This window comes from Mytilus edulis, chromosome 1, assembly GCF_963676685.1.
Source record: "Mytilus edulis chromosome 1, xbMytEdul2.2, whole genome shotgun sequence".
In the NCBI taxonomy this organism is placed as follows: Eukaryota; Metazoa; Mollusca; class Bivalvia; order Mytilida; family Mytilidae; genus Mytilus; species Mytilus edulis.
Genome location: NC_092344.1, coordinates 60,967,791 through 60,982,268, shown reverse-complemented (window position 1 = coordinate 60,982,268; position 14,478 = coordinate 60,967,791). Strand labels below are relative to the sequence as shown.

Sequence of the window (14,478 nt, the reverse complement as noted above, 5' to 3'; positions counted from 1 at the left end):
TTGTTATGTATAACAGCACTTACAAGAAGATTTTAATCATTTTAATTAGCCAAACATCATGTAGTCGCCAGAAATATGGTCATTGTATCGAAGCACATGTGAATGGTTCCAGTATGAAAAGAAGATAATTACACTTTTGCGAGATATGAACAAAGAAATGTTTAGCAACATTTTGAAAGCATATATTTCATGCTATTATCATTGCATGAAGTTTTAGAAGAACAATAATGTATACAAAATCATACATGTACATGTATTATTGGGGAAAAAAATGAAAAGCAAAGGAAGGGTGCTTTGGCTGTTGTCTTTCATCCTAAGGTCATGGTCAAATGGTGAGTACCCTGATTTAACATAAGTGAATTTCTTTGTTAGTGTGAGTAACCCTGCAAAGACGCCATTGGCATTGCAACAATTAATAAAAGTATATTTCAGGTGTAAGTAGGATGACAAAAGTATCTCTCATATTTGGAACTTGTAGCTTAACAGTGGAAAAGGTGTTTTCTAGAATTGATGCCACAGTAATCCAATCTTATTTCTCGGATTTAAACAAATGAGTAAAGGTTCTGTGCTACAAGAAAAAAAAGTATCATAAGTATAATGTGTACATACATTTTGAAGTTATTTTGCATTTTTTACAAAAAATATTTACATGGTAATAATGAGAAGTTCTGTTAATATTCACATGCAAATTTCAAAAACGCACACATGACAGAGAGGGAATAAAAAGCCATATCTAGTTGTTACAATGGTCAACAAATATGGTCATAATTTAACTTAGGACTCAATAAAAACCAACGCATCCCAGCTGGAGAAAACTCTGCAAATTTTGTTTGTTTTTGGATTTGCAAATTTTAAATTCTTCTTCTTGTCTTTATCATGTTTATGTGTTTACAGATTTTTTTACATCATTTATTAATCTCCCACATTCATGACATTTGAATCAAATGATTGATGATTTGAAACAATCACATGGTCACAGTGTGCCCACATATAACGCATCCAAAGACGATTGTGTAAGATTTATTTTAATTCATTCAGAAGTTATATTATAACTTGCTTATTTATAAAAATCTGACATTTTTTTTTTTAATGTTGCAATGTATTGTAATGAAAGAAAAAACAGTGTATCGTAATTTTCTGTCGATAAACACATCTACATATTTTGTTCTTGTTATCTACAGAGTTTTATAAAATTCTGTTGAGTGGTTTCAGAGGAGTTGGGATGACTAGAACAGGACTGATGGACAAAGTCAAAAACATTATACCCTACAGAACTTTGATCCATGGGTTATAATTAATGTACATGAAATAAAAATCTCAGACATAAGAGATTTTATTTTACTTACACACAATTTTCCATTAGGATCCCCCATGATGCAAACTGTCACATGTCAGTTCTTACCATGCTGACCAAACCAATCACTCTGTTTTTCTCGATACTGTGACAAAAAAGAAAGATACATGTATAACAAAGGTATATGTTCCATACTCCAAGGTATATCTAAAAGTAAATGTCCATAAAAACTGTCAATACAAAATCCCACTATCATATCACTATTAGGTAAAAATACCATTTTTTTTTTAATCATTGTTAATGTTCCATTTTCTGTTCATCGTTCCAGAGTTTTATTATTTTTACACTATCTACATGTATAGTATATAAATACAAATGGTGTTGTGATGTAAACAAATGACACCATAATGACATTTATGTGGTGAAAACAGATACTTTTGCAGTATAAGCTATTTATTTGTCTAGCAAATATGAATAATTGCATACAATTCACATTTTGTATCATAATCCTTCATGCTTAACAAATAAATTATATACATGTACATGTAATCTGGCATATTTGACTGTAAACACTGAATTTGACTGAGAATGTGTATGTATGCATTGAAAGAAGTGAGCTCCTTCTTTATACGACCGCAGAGGTTGAACCCTGAACGGTTGGGGCAAGTATGGACACAACATTCAAGCTGGATTCAGCTCTAAATTTGGATTGTGATTAAACATGTTAAATAGTTGACACATCATAGGTTTCTGACACAGAATGAATGTGTTCTAATGAACTTAAAATTTTTGTTTTCTCTTAGAGCAATTCACTATGCTGTTGAATATTAAACCTCTCAAAAAAATGTTTGAAGAAATTTTCTTTTTTATTTATGAAATTTCAAATGAGAACCAGGTGCTCCGCAGGGCGCAGCTTTATACGACCGCAGAGGTCGAACCCTGAACAGTTGGGGCAAGTATGGACAAAACATTCAAGCGTGATACAGCTCTGAATTTGGATTGTGATCAAATTTTTGACATTACATGGTTTTTTTTACACAAAACAAATGTCAAGATTTTACAAATCAATTAAAGATTTCTTCTTATTTAAATCTAAAATTAAATAGTTGACACAGCATAGGTTTCTGACACAGAATGAATGTGGTCTAATGAACTTAAAAGTTTTTTTTTGCCTTTGAGCAATTCACTATGCTGTTGAATATTAATCCTCTCAAAAAAATGTTTGAAGAAATTTTCTTTTTATTTATGAAATCTGAAATGAGAAAAATTTAACCCCCCCCCTTTTTTCACATCCCCGTTTCCCTTTTTCCAAAACTGATATCAATTCAAATTTCTAATGGAGTTTGCAACAATAACTACTCTTTTAAATACATCATAAAATATTAAAATGTAAAATAAAGTGCTTGTTATCACTGAATGGTAAAGATTGGTTGGTAGTAAAAGTGAATATACATTGTTTATTGTATAAAACAATAAAAAAAACTTCATCAGCAACATTTTATATTGGCAAATTTCCAATGAAGTTATTTACATAAAGTTATTGGCAAATAAAAATAGAAAATGACATCATAGTCATGTCTTGCAAATTTCCAACATACATTATCTAAAACATTTTAGATAAGATAAGGAAAAAAAGCTTCATCAGCAACATTTTATATTGGCAAATTTCCAATGAAGTTATTTACATAAAGTTATTGGCAAATAAAAATAGAAAATGACATCATAGTCATGTCTGGCAAATTTCCAACATATATTATCAACTACTATTCTATACAAAGAAAGATAACTCCAATTGAAAATTAATTGCTAATGCACAATATTGTGCAATTAGATATTTCTTGCTATTGTGCAATACTGTGCAATTGAAAATTTCTTGCTATTGCACAATACTTGATATGGAATCCTGATTTGGACCAACTTGAAAACTGGGCCCATAATCAAAAATCAAAGTACATATTTAGATAAAGCATATCAAATAAGCCCAAGAATTTAATTTTTGTTAAAATCAAACTTAGTTTAATTTGGACCCTTTGGACCTTAATGTAGACCAATTTGAAAACTGGACCAAAAATGAAGAATCTACATACACAGTTAGATTTGGCATATCAAAGAACCCATTTATTCAATTTTTGAAGAAATCAAACAAAGTTTAATTTTGGACCCCCATTTGGACCAACTTGAAAACTAGGCCAATAATTAAAAATCTAAGTACATTTTTAAATTCAGCATATCAAAGAACCCCAAGGATTCAATTTTTGTTAAAATCAAACTAAGTTTAATTTTGGACCCTTTGGACCTTAATGTAGACCAATTTGAAAATGGGACCAAAAATTAAGAATCTACATACATAGTTAGATTCGGCATATCAAAGAACCCCAATTATTCAATTTTTGATGAAATCACACAAAGTTCAATTTTGGACCCTTTGGGCCCCTTATTCCTAAACTGTTAGGACCAAAACTCCCAAAATCAAACCCAACCTTCCTTTTATGGTCATAAACCTTGTGTTTAAATTTCATAGATTTCTATTTACTTATACTAAAGTTATGGTGCAAAAACCAAAAATAATGCTTAATAGGGCCCCTTTTTGGCCCCTAATTCATAAACTGTTGTGACCTCAACTCCAAAAATCAATCCCAACCTTCCTTTTGTGGTCATAAACCTTGTGCTAAAATTTCATTGATTTCTATTTACTTATACTAAAGTTATTGTGCGAAAACCAAGAATAATGCTTATTTGGGCCCTTTTTTGGCCCTTAATTCCTAAACTGTTGGAACCAAAACCCCCAAAATCAATCCCAACCTTCCTTTTGTGGTCATAAACCTTGTGTCAAAATTTCATAGATTTCTATTCACTTAAACTAAAGTTATAGTGCGAAAACCAAGAAAATGCTTATTTGGGCCCTTTTTGGCCCCTAATTCCTAAAATGTTGGGACCAAAACTCCCAAAATCAATACCAACCTTCCTTTTGTGGTCATAAACCTTGTGTTAAAATTTCATAGATTTCCATTCACTTTTACTAAAGTTAGAGTGCGAAAACTAAAAGTATTCGGACGCCGGACGACGACGACGACGACGACGACGACGACGACGCAGACGCCAACGTGATAGCAATATACGACGAAAAATTTTTCAAATTTTGCGGTCGTATAAAAATTGAACCCATTTTTTTTAATCACATCCCCCTTTCCCTTATTCCAAAACTAATCTCAATTAAAATTTCTAATGGAGTTTGCAACAATAACTACTCATTTAAATACATCATAAAATATTAAGATGTAAAAAAACTGCTTGTTATCACTGAATGGTAAAGATTATTTTAATTTATCAGTTGGTAGTAAAAAGTGAATATACATTGTATATTGTATATAACAAAGATTTAAGTTGATTCTGGACAAAGAAAGATAACTCCAATTAAAAAAAAATCTTGCTATTGCACAATATTTTGCAATTAGATATTTCTTGCTTACTATTCTGGACAAAGAAAGATAACTCTAATCAAAAAAAAAATTGCTATTTCACAATATTGTGCAATTAGATATTTCTTGCCATTGCGCAATACTGTGCAATTGAAAAGACTTGCTATTGCACAATACTTAATATAATAATTTTAGATCCTGATTTGGACCAACTTGAAAACTGGGCCCATAATAAAAAATCTAAGTACATTTTTGGATTCAGCATATCAAAGAACCCCAAGATTTCAATTTTTGTTAAAATCAGACTAAGTTTAATTTTGGACCCTTTGGACTTTAGTGCAGACCAATTTGAAAACAGGACCAAAAATGAAGAATCTACATACACAGTTAGATTTGGTATATCAAAGAACCCCATTTATTCAATTTTTGATGAAATCAAACAAAGTTTAATTTTGGACCCCGATTTGGACCAACTTGAAAACTGGGCCAATAATCAAGAATCTAAGTACATTTTTAGATTCAGCATATCAAAGAACCTAACTGATTCATTTTTTGTCAAAATCAAACTAAGTTTAATTTTGGACCCTTTGGACCTTAATGTAGACCAATTTGAAAACGGGACCAAAAGTTAAGAATCTACATACACAGTCATGACAGTTAGATTCGGCATATCAAAGAACCCCAATTATTCAATTTTGATGAAATCAAACAAAGTTTAATTTTGGACCCTTTGGGCCCCTTATTCTGTTGGGACCAAAACTCCCAAAATCAATACCAACTTCCTTTAATGGTCATAAACCTTGTGTTTAAATTTCATAGATTTCTATTTACTTATACTAACGTTATGGTGCGAAAACCAAGAAAAATGCTTATTTGGGTCCCTTTTTGGCCCCTAATTCCTGAACTGTTGGGACCTAAACTCCCAAAATCAATACCAACCTTCCTTTTGTAGTCATTAACATTGTGTTTAAATTTCATTGATTTCTATTTACTTAAACTAAAGTTATTGTGCGAAAACCAAGAATAATGCTTATTTGGGCCCTTTTTTGGCCCCTAATTCCTAAACTGTTGAAACCAAAACTCCCAAAATCAATCCCAACCGTTTTTCTGTGGTCATAAATCTTGTGTCAAAATTTCATAGATTTCTATTAACTTAAACTAAAGTTATAGTGCGAAAACCAAGAAAATCTTATTTGGGCCCTTTTTGGCCCCTAATTCCTAAAATGTTGGGACCAAAACTCCCAAAATCAATACCAACCTTCCTTTTGTGGTCATAAACCTTGTGTTAAAATTTCATAGATTTCCATTCACTTTTACTAAAATTAGAGTGCGAAAACTAAAAGTATTCGGACGACGACGACGACGACGCCAACGTGATAGCAATATATGACGAAAAATTTTTCAAATTTTGCGGTCGTATAAAAATCTAAATTTTATGCATTTGAATAGTTATATACCTTTTATGGCAGGAATTTCATTGCAAACTCCATGATTATTAAAATCTGCTGAGGCTTGAGGTCCTTTAGGATATCCAGTTGTGATTGGTCTTAGTTGATTGTTCAGACTATATGTCTCTTCCAGACATGCATCTGATCCATGGTTTGATACAGTTAATTTTCTCTCCTGAATCTTCACAGAACTGAGCACACTGTAACATTTTCAACATCTCGAATCAGCTGACACTGCTCATGATCACATGCTGAGTATAATTCTAGCCTTTTTGGGTAACTGAGAAGTCAAGTAATGCAATGGTCTGCACGTCTACTCTGAGATGCACAATGTACATGACGTAGTTTAAAATCAATTTTAAGGCACTGCTTTGCTGCAGAAAGCTTATTATTACAAAACTTGGGCTGTTCATTTGACATACATGTGGATCCCTTATTATGAAGCTCTTCAATCATCTCTTCAAGTCGTGTAAATGTGTCATTTTCATCTGTTGCAATATTGTCTAGACCTTGTAAACTTGTTCTTTTTGAAGCTGCATATGTTTGTAAGATTCTATACAAGGATGATTTTCTTAATGGAGTAAAGTCAGTATTTTCACAATAAGAAAGATATATATCATATATATATTAACCATCTGTGAAAGACATACTGTTCTAACTACATCTGGAATACTTAGACTTTTGCCACAGAGTCCAATTTCATATCTGGTGTTTCATACATTTAACTAACTGATTGAACAAAACAGGAGTCAGTTAAGAATGCCATAGAATGTTTTAATTTGACAGTGTTCATCCTTTTTCTGGGGTATTTTTCTTTGACCATGTCAACTAATCCTGTGGTTTCAATATCTAATATTTAGACTGATAATACATGTAGCTTGAAATGTTAGGTATGTATCTGTTTATATCTGACTTTGTGTATTTTTTGGACAGAACAGCCAGCAGTTGCTACTTTAATACATTGTTTTCAGTCTGTATGTTCATCTTAAATAATGTTAATATAAATCCTTCAGGTAATGAAGTTGTAATTCCAGAAGATAGTTTTGCTTTCTTTTAAATTCATCAGACTGGCCAGGTGCAATTCAAATATGTGTGATACAACTTCCTCAGTTTTTTTCGTGTATAGTATCTTTTGGTGCAGTCTGATGTACTATTCCAAGTTGTTTTAGTTGCAATTTTAAGGAACTCACAGTATTATTTGAGATCAGTGTCAAACAGTTATTAACATTACCAAGTTGATGATCAGTACATGTACTTCCCTGTGCCACAAAAATTCTGACGTCTGACTCCAATTTGATATCTGTGAATCTGTAATAGATCCCTGAAATAAAAGAATACAATTAACAGATATCTATGAACATGATACATTAATAATTCTTATAATAATATGATTTGCATATATCAATAAATACTTGAACGGGATTGGTCAATTTCATTATTCCCCCTTGGTTTACACTTCAATAAATATAAAAAAGAAGATGTGGTATGAATGCCAATGAGACAACTATCCACAAAAGACCAAAATGACACAGACATTAACAACTATAGGTCACTGTACGGCCTTCAACAATGATCAAAGCCTATACTGCATAGTCAGCTATAATAGGCCCCGATAAGACAATGTAAAACAATTCAAACGAGAAAATGATACATTAATAATTCTTATAATAATATGATTTGCATATATCAATAAATACTTGAACAGGATTGGTCAATTTCATTATTCCCCCTTGGTTTACACTCCAATAAATATAAAAAAGAAGATGTGGTATGATTGCCAATGAGACAACTATCCACAAAAGACCAAAATGACACAGACATTAACAACTATAGGTCACTGTACGGCCTTCAACAATGATCAAAGCCCATACCCCATAGTCAGCTATAATAGGCCCTGATAAGACAATGTAAAACAATTCAAACGAGAAAACTAACGGTCTATTTATGTAAAACAAGAGGCTGTCACAACAACAGCAAACCAAATTTATTAACATTTATTTGTATCCTGCCAATATCACAAGAACCATAACTGATGAACGGTGAAAATGAAAATCGTCAATATCAAATTTGACCTCCATTTTGTCATCAGTATCAACATATTAAAATTTGAAAAGCTTAGGTTGAATGGTTCATGAGTAAATGCACGGACACAACTGGAAAAGCCATTTTTCAATCTTTCAAGAACCATAACTCCTGAACGGTAAAATTCAAAATCGTCATTATTGAACTTGACCTCCATTTTGTCATCAGTAACAACATATTAAAATTTGAGAAGCTTTGGTTGAACAGTTCATGTGTAAATGCACGGACACAACTGGAAATGCCATTTTTCAGTCTTTCAAGAACCATAACTCCTGAACGGCAAAAGTCAAAATCGTCATTATTGAACTTGACCTCCATTTTGTCATCAGTAACAACATATTAAAATTTGAAAAGCTTTGGTTGAACAGTTCATGGGTAAATGCACGGACACGACTGGAAAAGCCATTTTTCAATCTTTCAAGAACCATAACTCCTGAACGGTAAAAGTCAAAATCGTCATAATTAAACTTGACCTCCATTTTGTCATCAGTAACAACATATTAAAATTTGGGAAGCTTTGGTTGATAAGTTCATGCGTAAATGCACAGACACGACTGGAAAAGCCATTTTTCAATCTTTCAAGAACCATAACTCCTGAACGTTAAAGTCAAAATCATCATTATTGGACTTGACCTTCATTTTGTTGTCTGTAACAACATATTAAAATTTGAAAAGCTTTGGTTGAACGGTTCATGAGTAAATGCACGGACAATATTTAGTTGCTGCCCGGCCGCCCGCCCGACCGGTTGCCCGCTGTACATCCCCAAATCAATAACCGACATTTTTGTCACAAAAATCCGGTTAAAAATGAACGAACAACAAATATGTAACACATAAACAAACGTAAAACCACTGAATTACAGGCTCCTGATTTCATGTTTCTGAAACCACTTTCATAAACTTCAGTGATCTATTCATGCGCAATACACATGCATAAAAGGATCCCAGGATTTTCATCAAATTGAGATTGAAAAACAAATAAACATAACAGTAGACTTTTTTCTATTTAATGCACATATAACAGAAAAAAACAAGAATGTGTCCATATATAGTACACGGATGCCCCACTCGCACTATCATTTTACATGTTCACTGGACAGTGAAATTGGGGTCAATACTTTAATTTGGCATTAAAATTGGAAAGATCATATCATAGTTAATATGTGTACTAAGTTTCAAGTTGATTGGACTTCAACTTCATCAAAAACTACCTTGACCAAAAACTTTTCTTTATTCATTTATAGTTACAGAATTAATTTTTTTCCTAGTGTGCCAAATAAAAATAGATATGTGCTTTCAGTTACCCAACAATAAGTCAAATGAATGAATGGTTCATTAAAGTGCAACCTGTATATATACAAAACTAAATATCTAGTACAAAAAATTAACTATTTTTTTATATTATATTAAGTAAAGATAAAGTACTAGTAGTAAAAGTAGCAAAAAAAATATCAATTTAAAAACTTGTTTCATGGCACTGAATGAATTAGTCCCTGTTATTTCTTATCTTTACATCAAAATGATACGTATTTTTAACAAAGTTATCTAACAAATAGTCTATTAATGCGTAGTTTTCTCTAGGTATATTTTTTCTGTCTACCGTCCGTCTGTTGTCATTATCGTGAAAATGCGGATTTTTGTCATATCTGGTCCGGTTCCGATCCGTAGTTTACACAAAAATGTGCAATGGCGGCCGTAGAAAAATTTACGAAAAAAAATCCGAGAATAAACATTGTTTGACAAGAGATTGTGAATGAATAAGACGCTTTTAATGCATTAAATGAATTAAACATAATCTTAAGCCAATTAGGATCACTTTTTAAAGAAGTATCAAACTTATTTTAGCTCAAAACCAAAATTCTCGCTCTCGTATTACGGGAAGAGAAAGAAAGTATTTTTTGGAGACTCGAGTTGCACAAATAAACGACCTTTTAAAAAATAAAAAAATCGTTTTAATCTTTGAAATTTCATAATACAAAACATAGATTTCGAATTGCTTTTGTAATTGAATTTTTCCATGTCGAAATTGGTGATTGCAGACACGTGGCAAGTGTCAGCTTGGGATATTCGCATCCAAACAGTTATCACCCTGAGGGCAATTAACACCTGGCTATTCAATCTCTTAATTGCCTTTAGTGTCCGACTTAAAGGGATTACAATTACAGGTGATTAAATTTTTATGATTATAATCGATAATAGATGAAAGTTCAAAATTGAGGACAAGTAAAATAGCATCTTCAAAATAATTATAGCGTCGCGGGAATTATTATAGCATCACGGTGAAAAAATATAGCGTCGTGGTACCACGACACTAAAACGGCCTGGGAAGAACACTGTCACCCTGCTAAGCCGAACCATTTTCTTTGTAAAAGTTATCTCCCTATTCACTGTTTTTCATCTGTGTGCATCTCCTTCGTAACAAAAAAAGATATCGACAAAATTCTTTTTACAAATAGTTCGTTACATCCTCAGTAATTTTTGGCTTATTTGGATCGGAGCGATTCAATGAAATTTTTATGGAGTTATCTCCCTTAACAAAATAAATTTGTCGGTATGTTCATTTAACTCATAAACAGTTAACCGTATAACCCTGGAATGTTTTTATTTGAGTCCCCTAGGTCCTAACTTAGAAAATGAGGTCAAGGTCAAAGGTCAAGGTCAAGTTCTCAATTGTGACTTTTGCTTGTTTTTGCATTTTCTCTGACACTTTGAAAGATACATACTTTTTTGCATTTTCTCCGACACTTTGAAAGATACATACTAAAGAACAAGTGCAAAATGTAAGCTTTATTGTAATGAAGATATGCTACATTTAGTCTTATACAATTTAATGGCATCTTATAGGAGTTGTTGCCCCTCAAATGTCTTGATATGAGGTTATTTGATTATGACTTCAACTAAGTTCATTATAAAGGCATTTGACCTTGTACAAAAGATTAGGTGACAAATGACCTTGAAAAATGACTACCGGAAGTGACCTTGAGAAAAACCGGAAGTAGCCTTTTTTGCAATTTTTCATCTCAAAGTACCCAGAATCAATATATTTTGTCATATAGATACATAAACTGATTACTGGAGACTAAACATGACTTCCAACAAACCGGAAGTGGCCAATTATTTCCCCTTCTACATACAATAGTATATAAAAACTATATATTTTTGGAATCAGTGTGAAATAAGCTATCATATGAGACCGGAAGTGACATTTATTTCACCGGAAGTAGCATATTATCTCCCTTTTATCACTCAAAAACATAATTAAACCATTATTTATCTCATCAGTATGAAGAAACTATCTTCTTATCAAAATTTCTTTGGTGTGGAAAGACTTTCAATTGTTCTCTGAACAATTGGTTTTTAATTGTATTTGTTCTGATTATTATTAATTTTTTTTTTCCGCCACATTCTAAAATTTTTGTTTCACAATATGTCGCTTAGATATTTTGTATATTGTATCGTATAGTTTATACGGCTTTAAATCTCACCCTGCTAAGACGAACAATTTTCTTTGTAAGAGTTATCTCCCTATTCACTGTTTATCATTTGTGTGCATCTCCTTCGTAACAAAAAAAGATATCTACAAAATTCTTTTTCTTAATTGTTCGTTACATCCTTAGGAATATTTGGCTAATTTGGATCAAAGCAATTTGATGAAATTTTATAGGAGTTATCTACCTTTACAAAATAAATTTGTCGGAATGTATTTTTAACTTATAAACCATTAACCGTACGGAATGTTTTTATATATATGAGTCCCCTAGGTACTAACTTAGAAATTGAGGTCAAGGTCAAAGGTCAAGGTCAAGTTCTCATTTGTGACTTTTGCTTGTTTTTGCATTTTCTCTGTCACTTTGAAAGGTACATATAAAAGAACAAGTGCAAAATGTCTGCTTTATTGTAATGAAGATATGCTACATTTAGACTTATACAATTGAATGGCATCTTATAGGAGTTGGTGCCCCTGAAATATCTTGATATGACGTTATTTCATTATAACTTCAACTAAGTTCATTATAAAGGCATTTGACCTTGTACAAAAGGTTAAATGACAAATGACCTTGAAAAATGACTACCGGAAGTGACCTTGGGAAAACCGGAAGTAGCTTTTTTTGCAATTTTTACATATAAAAGTACTCAGAATCCATATATTTCGTCATATAGATACATAAACTGATTACTGACGACTAAAAATGACTTCCAACAAACCGGAGTGGCTAATTATCTCCCATTCTACATACAATAGTATATAGAAACTATATATTTTTGGAATCAGTGTGAAAAAAGCTCTCATATGAGACCGGAAGTGACATTCATTTCACCGGAAGTAGCATATTATCTCCCTTATATCTCTCAAAAATATAATTAAACCATTATTAATTGCATCAGTATGAAGAAACTATCTTCTTATCAAAATTTCTTTGTTGTGGAAAGACTTTCAATTGTTTTAATTTTCTTTGGTTTTTCTTCTGACATCAGACTCAGACTTCTCTTGAACTGAATTTTAATGTGTGTATTGTTATGCGTTTACTTTTCTATATTGGCTAGAGGTATAGGGGGTGGGTTGAGAAAATTAAAATAATACAAGACTAACAAAAGCCAGAGGCTCCTGACTTGGGACAGGCGGCGCAAAAACGCCTGCATTTTTGCGCCTGTCCCAAGTCAGGAGCCTCTGGCCTTTGTTAGTCTTGTATTATTTTAATTTTAGTTTCTTGTGTACAATTTGGAAATTAGTATGGCGTTCATTATCACTGCACTAGTATATATTTGTTTAGGGGCACTCTGAACGACGCCTCCGGGTGCGGGAATTTCTCGCTACATTGAAGACCTGTTGGTGACCTTCTGCTGTTGTTTTTACTTGTTGTGGTCTTTTTGACACATATCCCATTTCCATTCTCAATTTTATTTAAAAATGTATAACTGTATAAAATTAAGATTCATACACAATTCCGGGAAATTTCATGAATGATTTGGTGAATTTACGTCATGGCAAGTTAGGCAAAACACAATGTCATACGATAGAAAACTTTCAAAGGGAAGATTATTTCGTTACTTGTACACTTCAAATTCAGTTTATATCTAGTTAAAATGAAATTTTTGAGGTAAGTGCTATTTCTTTTTAAATCCTGTTGCATTTATCGGACATTTATGGTTTTTAGAAAGTAAAGATGGTGGCATACTCCTTAGTTACAATATTCCATTGTGCTTTTGGTGGTAATCATCAATTAAATGATGTTAATTAATAATCGCTTATGATTGCCTGAAGAATTATAAGGATTAAACATATTTTTTCTAGAGGTTATTGATGTGTAAACTGGGTCTCTTACTCACAAACAGGGTTTACGCTGGCAGTTGCCATTTTCGTATTTTGAAAAAATAATAATTGTGGTGAATAAATTCCATCATTTGCAAAAGAATTTAATCTTGTTTATTTGGTTTGTTTTGAGTTTCTCAGACTTTACCTGATCAGACAATACTCTGAATTGACCTTAAGCTTGTTAAAATTTTGACAAAAAATCAATAATCAGGTGATTGCATTTAAGATGGTACCTAACACAACAGGGAGATAACTCTGTAAAGTCATCTAAATGTTTTAATTACGTTGTGTTGTAAAAGGAATATTTAGCTTCTCAATGATCAAAATTGGTGTTTGTCAAACTGCTATATAACCAGTGTAATTCTTCTGACAAAACAGTTGGTTCAAAATTTTTGAAATTTTTATATTTTTGTTAAAGGGTCAAAGTACATACTTGACAAAATTTTATGAAAATTAAACGAGCCAAATTAATTTTAGTGAAAGTGTTGGGTACCACCTTTTAAAATAGCTATAAGCAACAAAGAACTAATCGATGAAGGTGTTAATTGTATTGTTTGACAAAATGATATGATTAAATGACATATATGTCACATGTCACATAAAGGATTTTACCACTTTGCATCGCATGTGTTTAAAGCCAACTTTTGGCTCTGATATAGATAATTGATTTGAAATGGTCTTTTTTCATTAAAGTCGTTTTGGCGATGCATGTGTTTCAAGGATAGTTTTTACGTCTCAACTTTTTCATATTTTTACGTCAACTTTTTCATATCATTGGTTTGGAATAGAAAACTGTCCGGATGAAGGAATATATTCAACAGGTTGAGATCAACAACTCAAATGCATGTTAGACCTTCAATGTATTTTTTTTTTTTACTACAAATGTAATGAGGGATCCATTACAAAATTTGTTTTGTTTTA

General features: G+C 32.0%; 2 protein-coding genes across 3 annotated transcripts in view; both read right to left on the bottom strand.

Annotated features, from left to right (window-relative positions):
* The window catches only part of LOC139514847 (uncharacterized), a 276,626-nt gene that overhangs the window by 164,939 nt on the left and 97,209 nt on the right, over nucleotides 1-14,478 (bottom strand). The gene's annotated exons all lie outside the window — the stretch shown is intronic.
* Nucleotides 1-14,478, bottom strand: part of LOC139486198 (fibroblast growth factor receptor 2-like) — a 51,230-nt gene that overhangs the window by 24,990 nt on the left and 11,762 nt on the right. For both annotated transcript variants that reach the window (XM_071270998.1, XM_071270991.1), the window contains exons 4-5: nucleotides 6,171-7,482; nucleotides 1,347-1,439 (exon numbers count right to left, since the gene is read on the bottom strand). The gene's annotated coding sequence lies outside the window, so the exon portion shown is untranslated. The remainder of the gene's footprint in view (nucleotides 1-1,346; nucleotides 1,440-6,170; nucleotides 7,483-14,478) is intronic.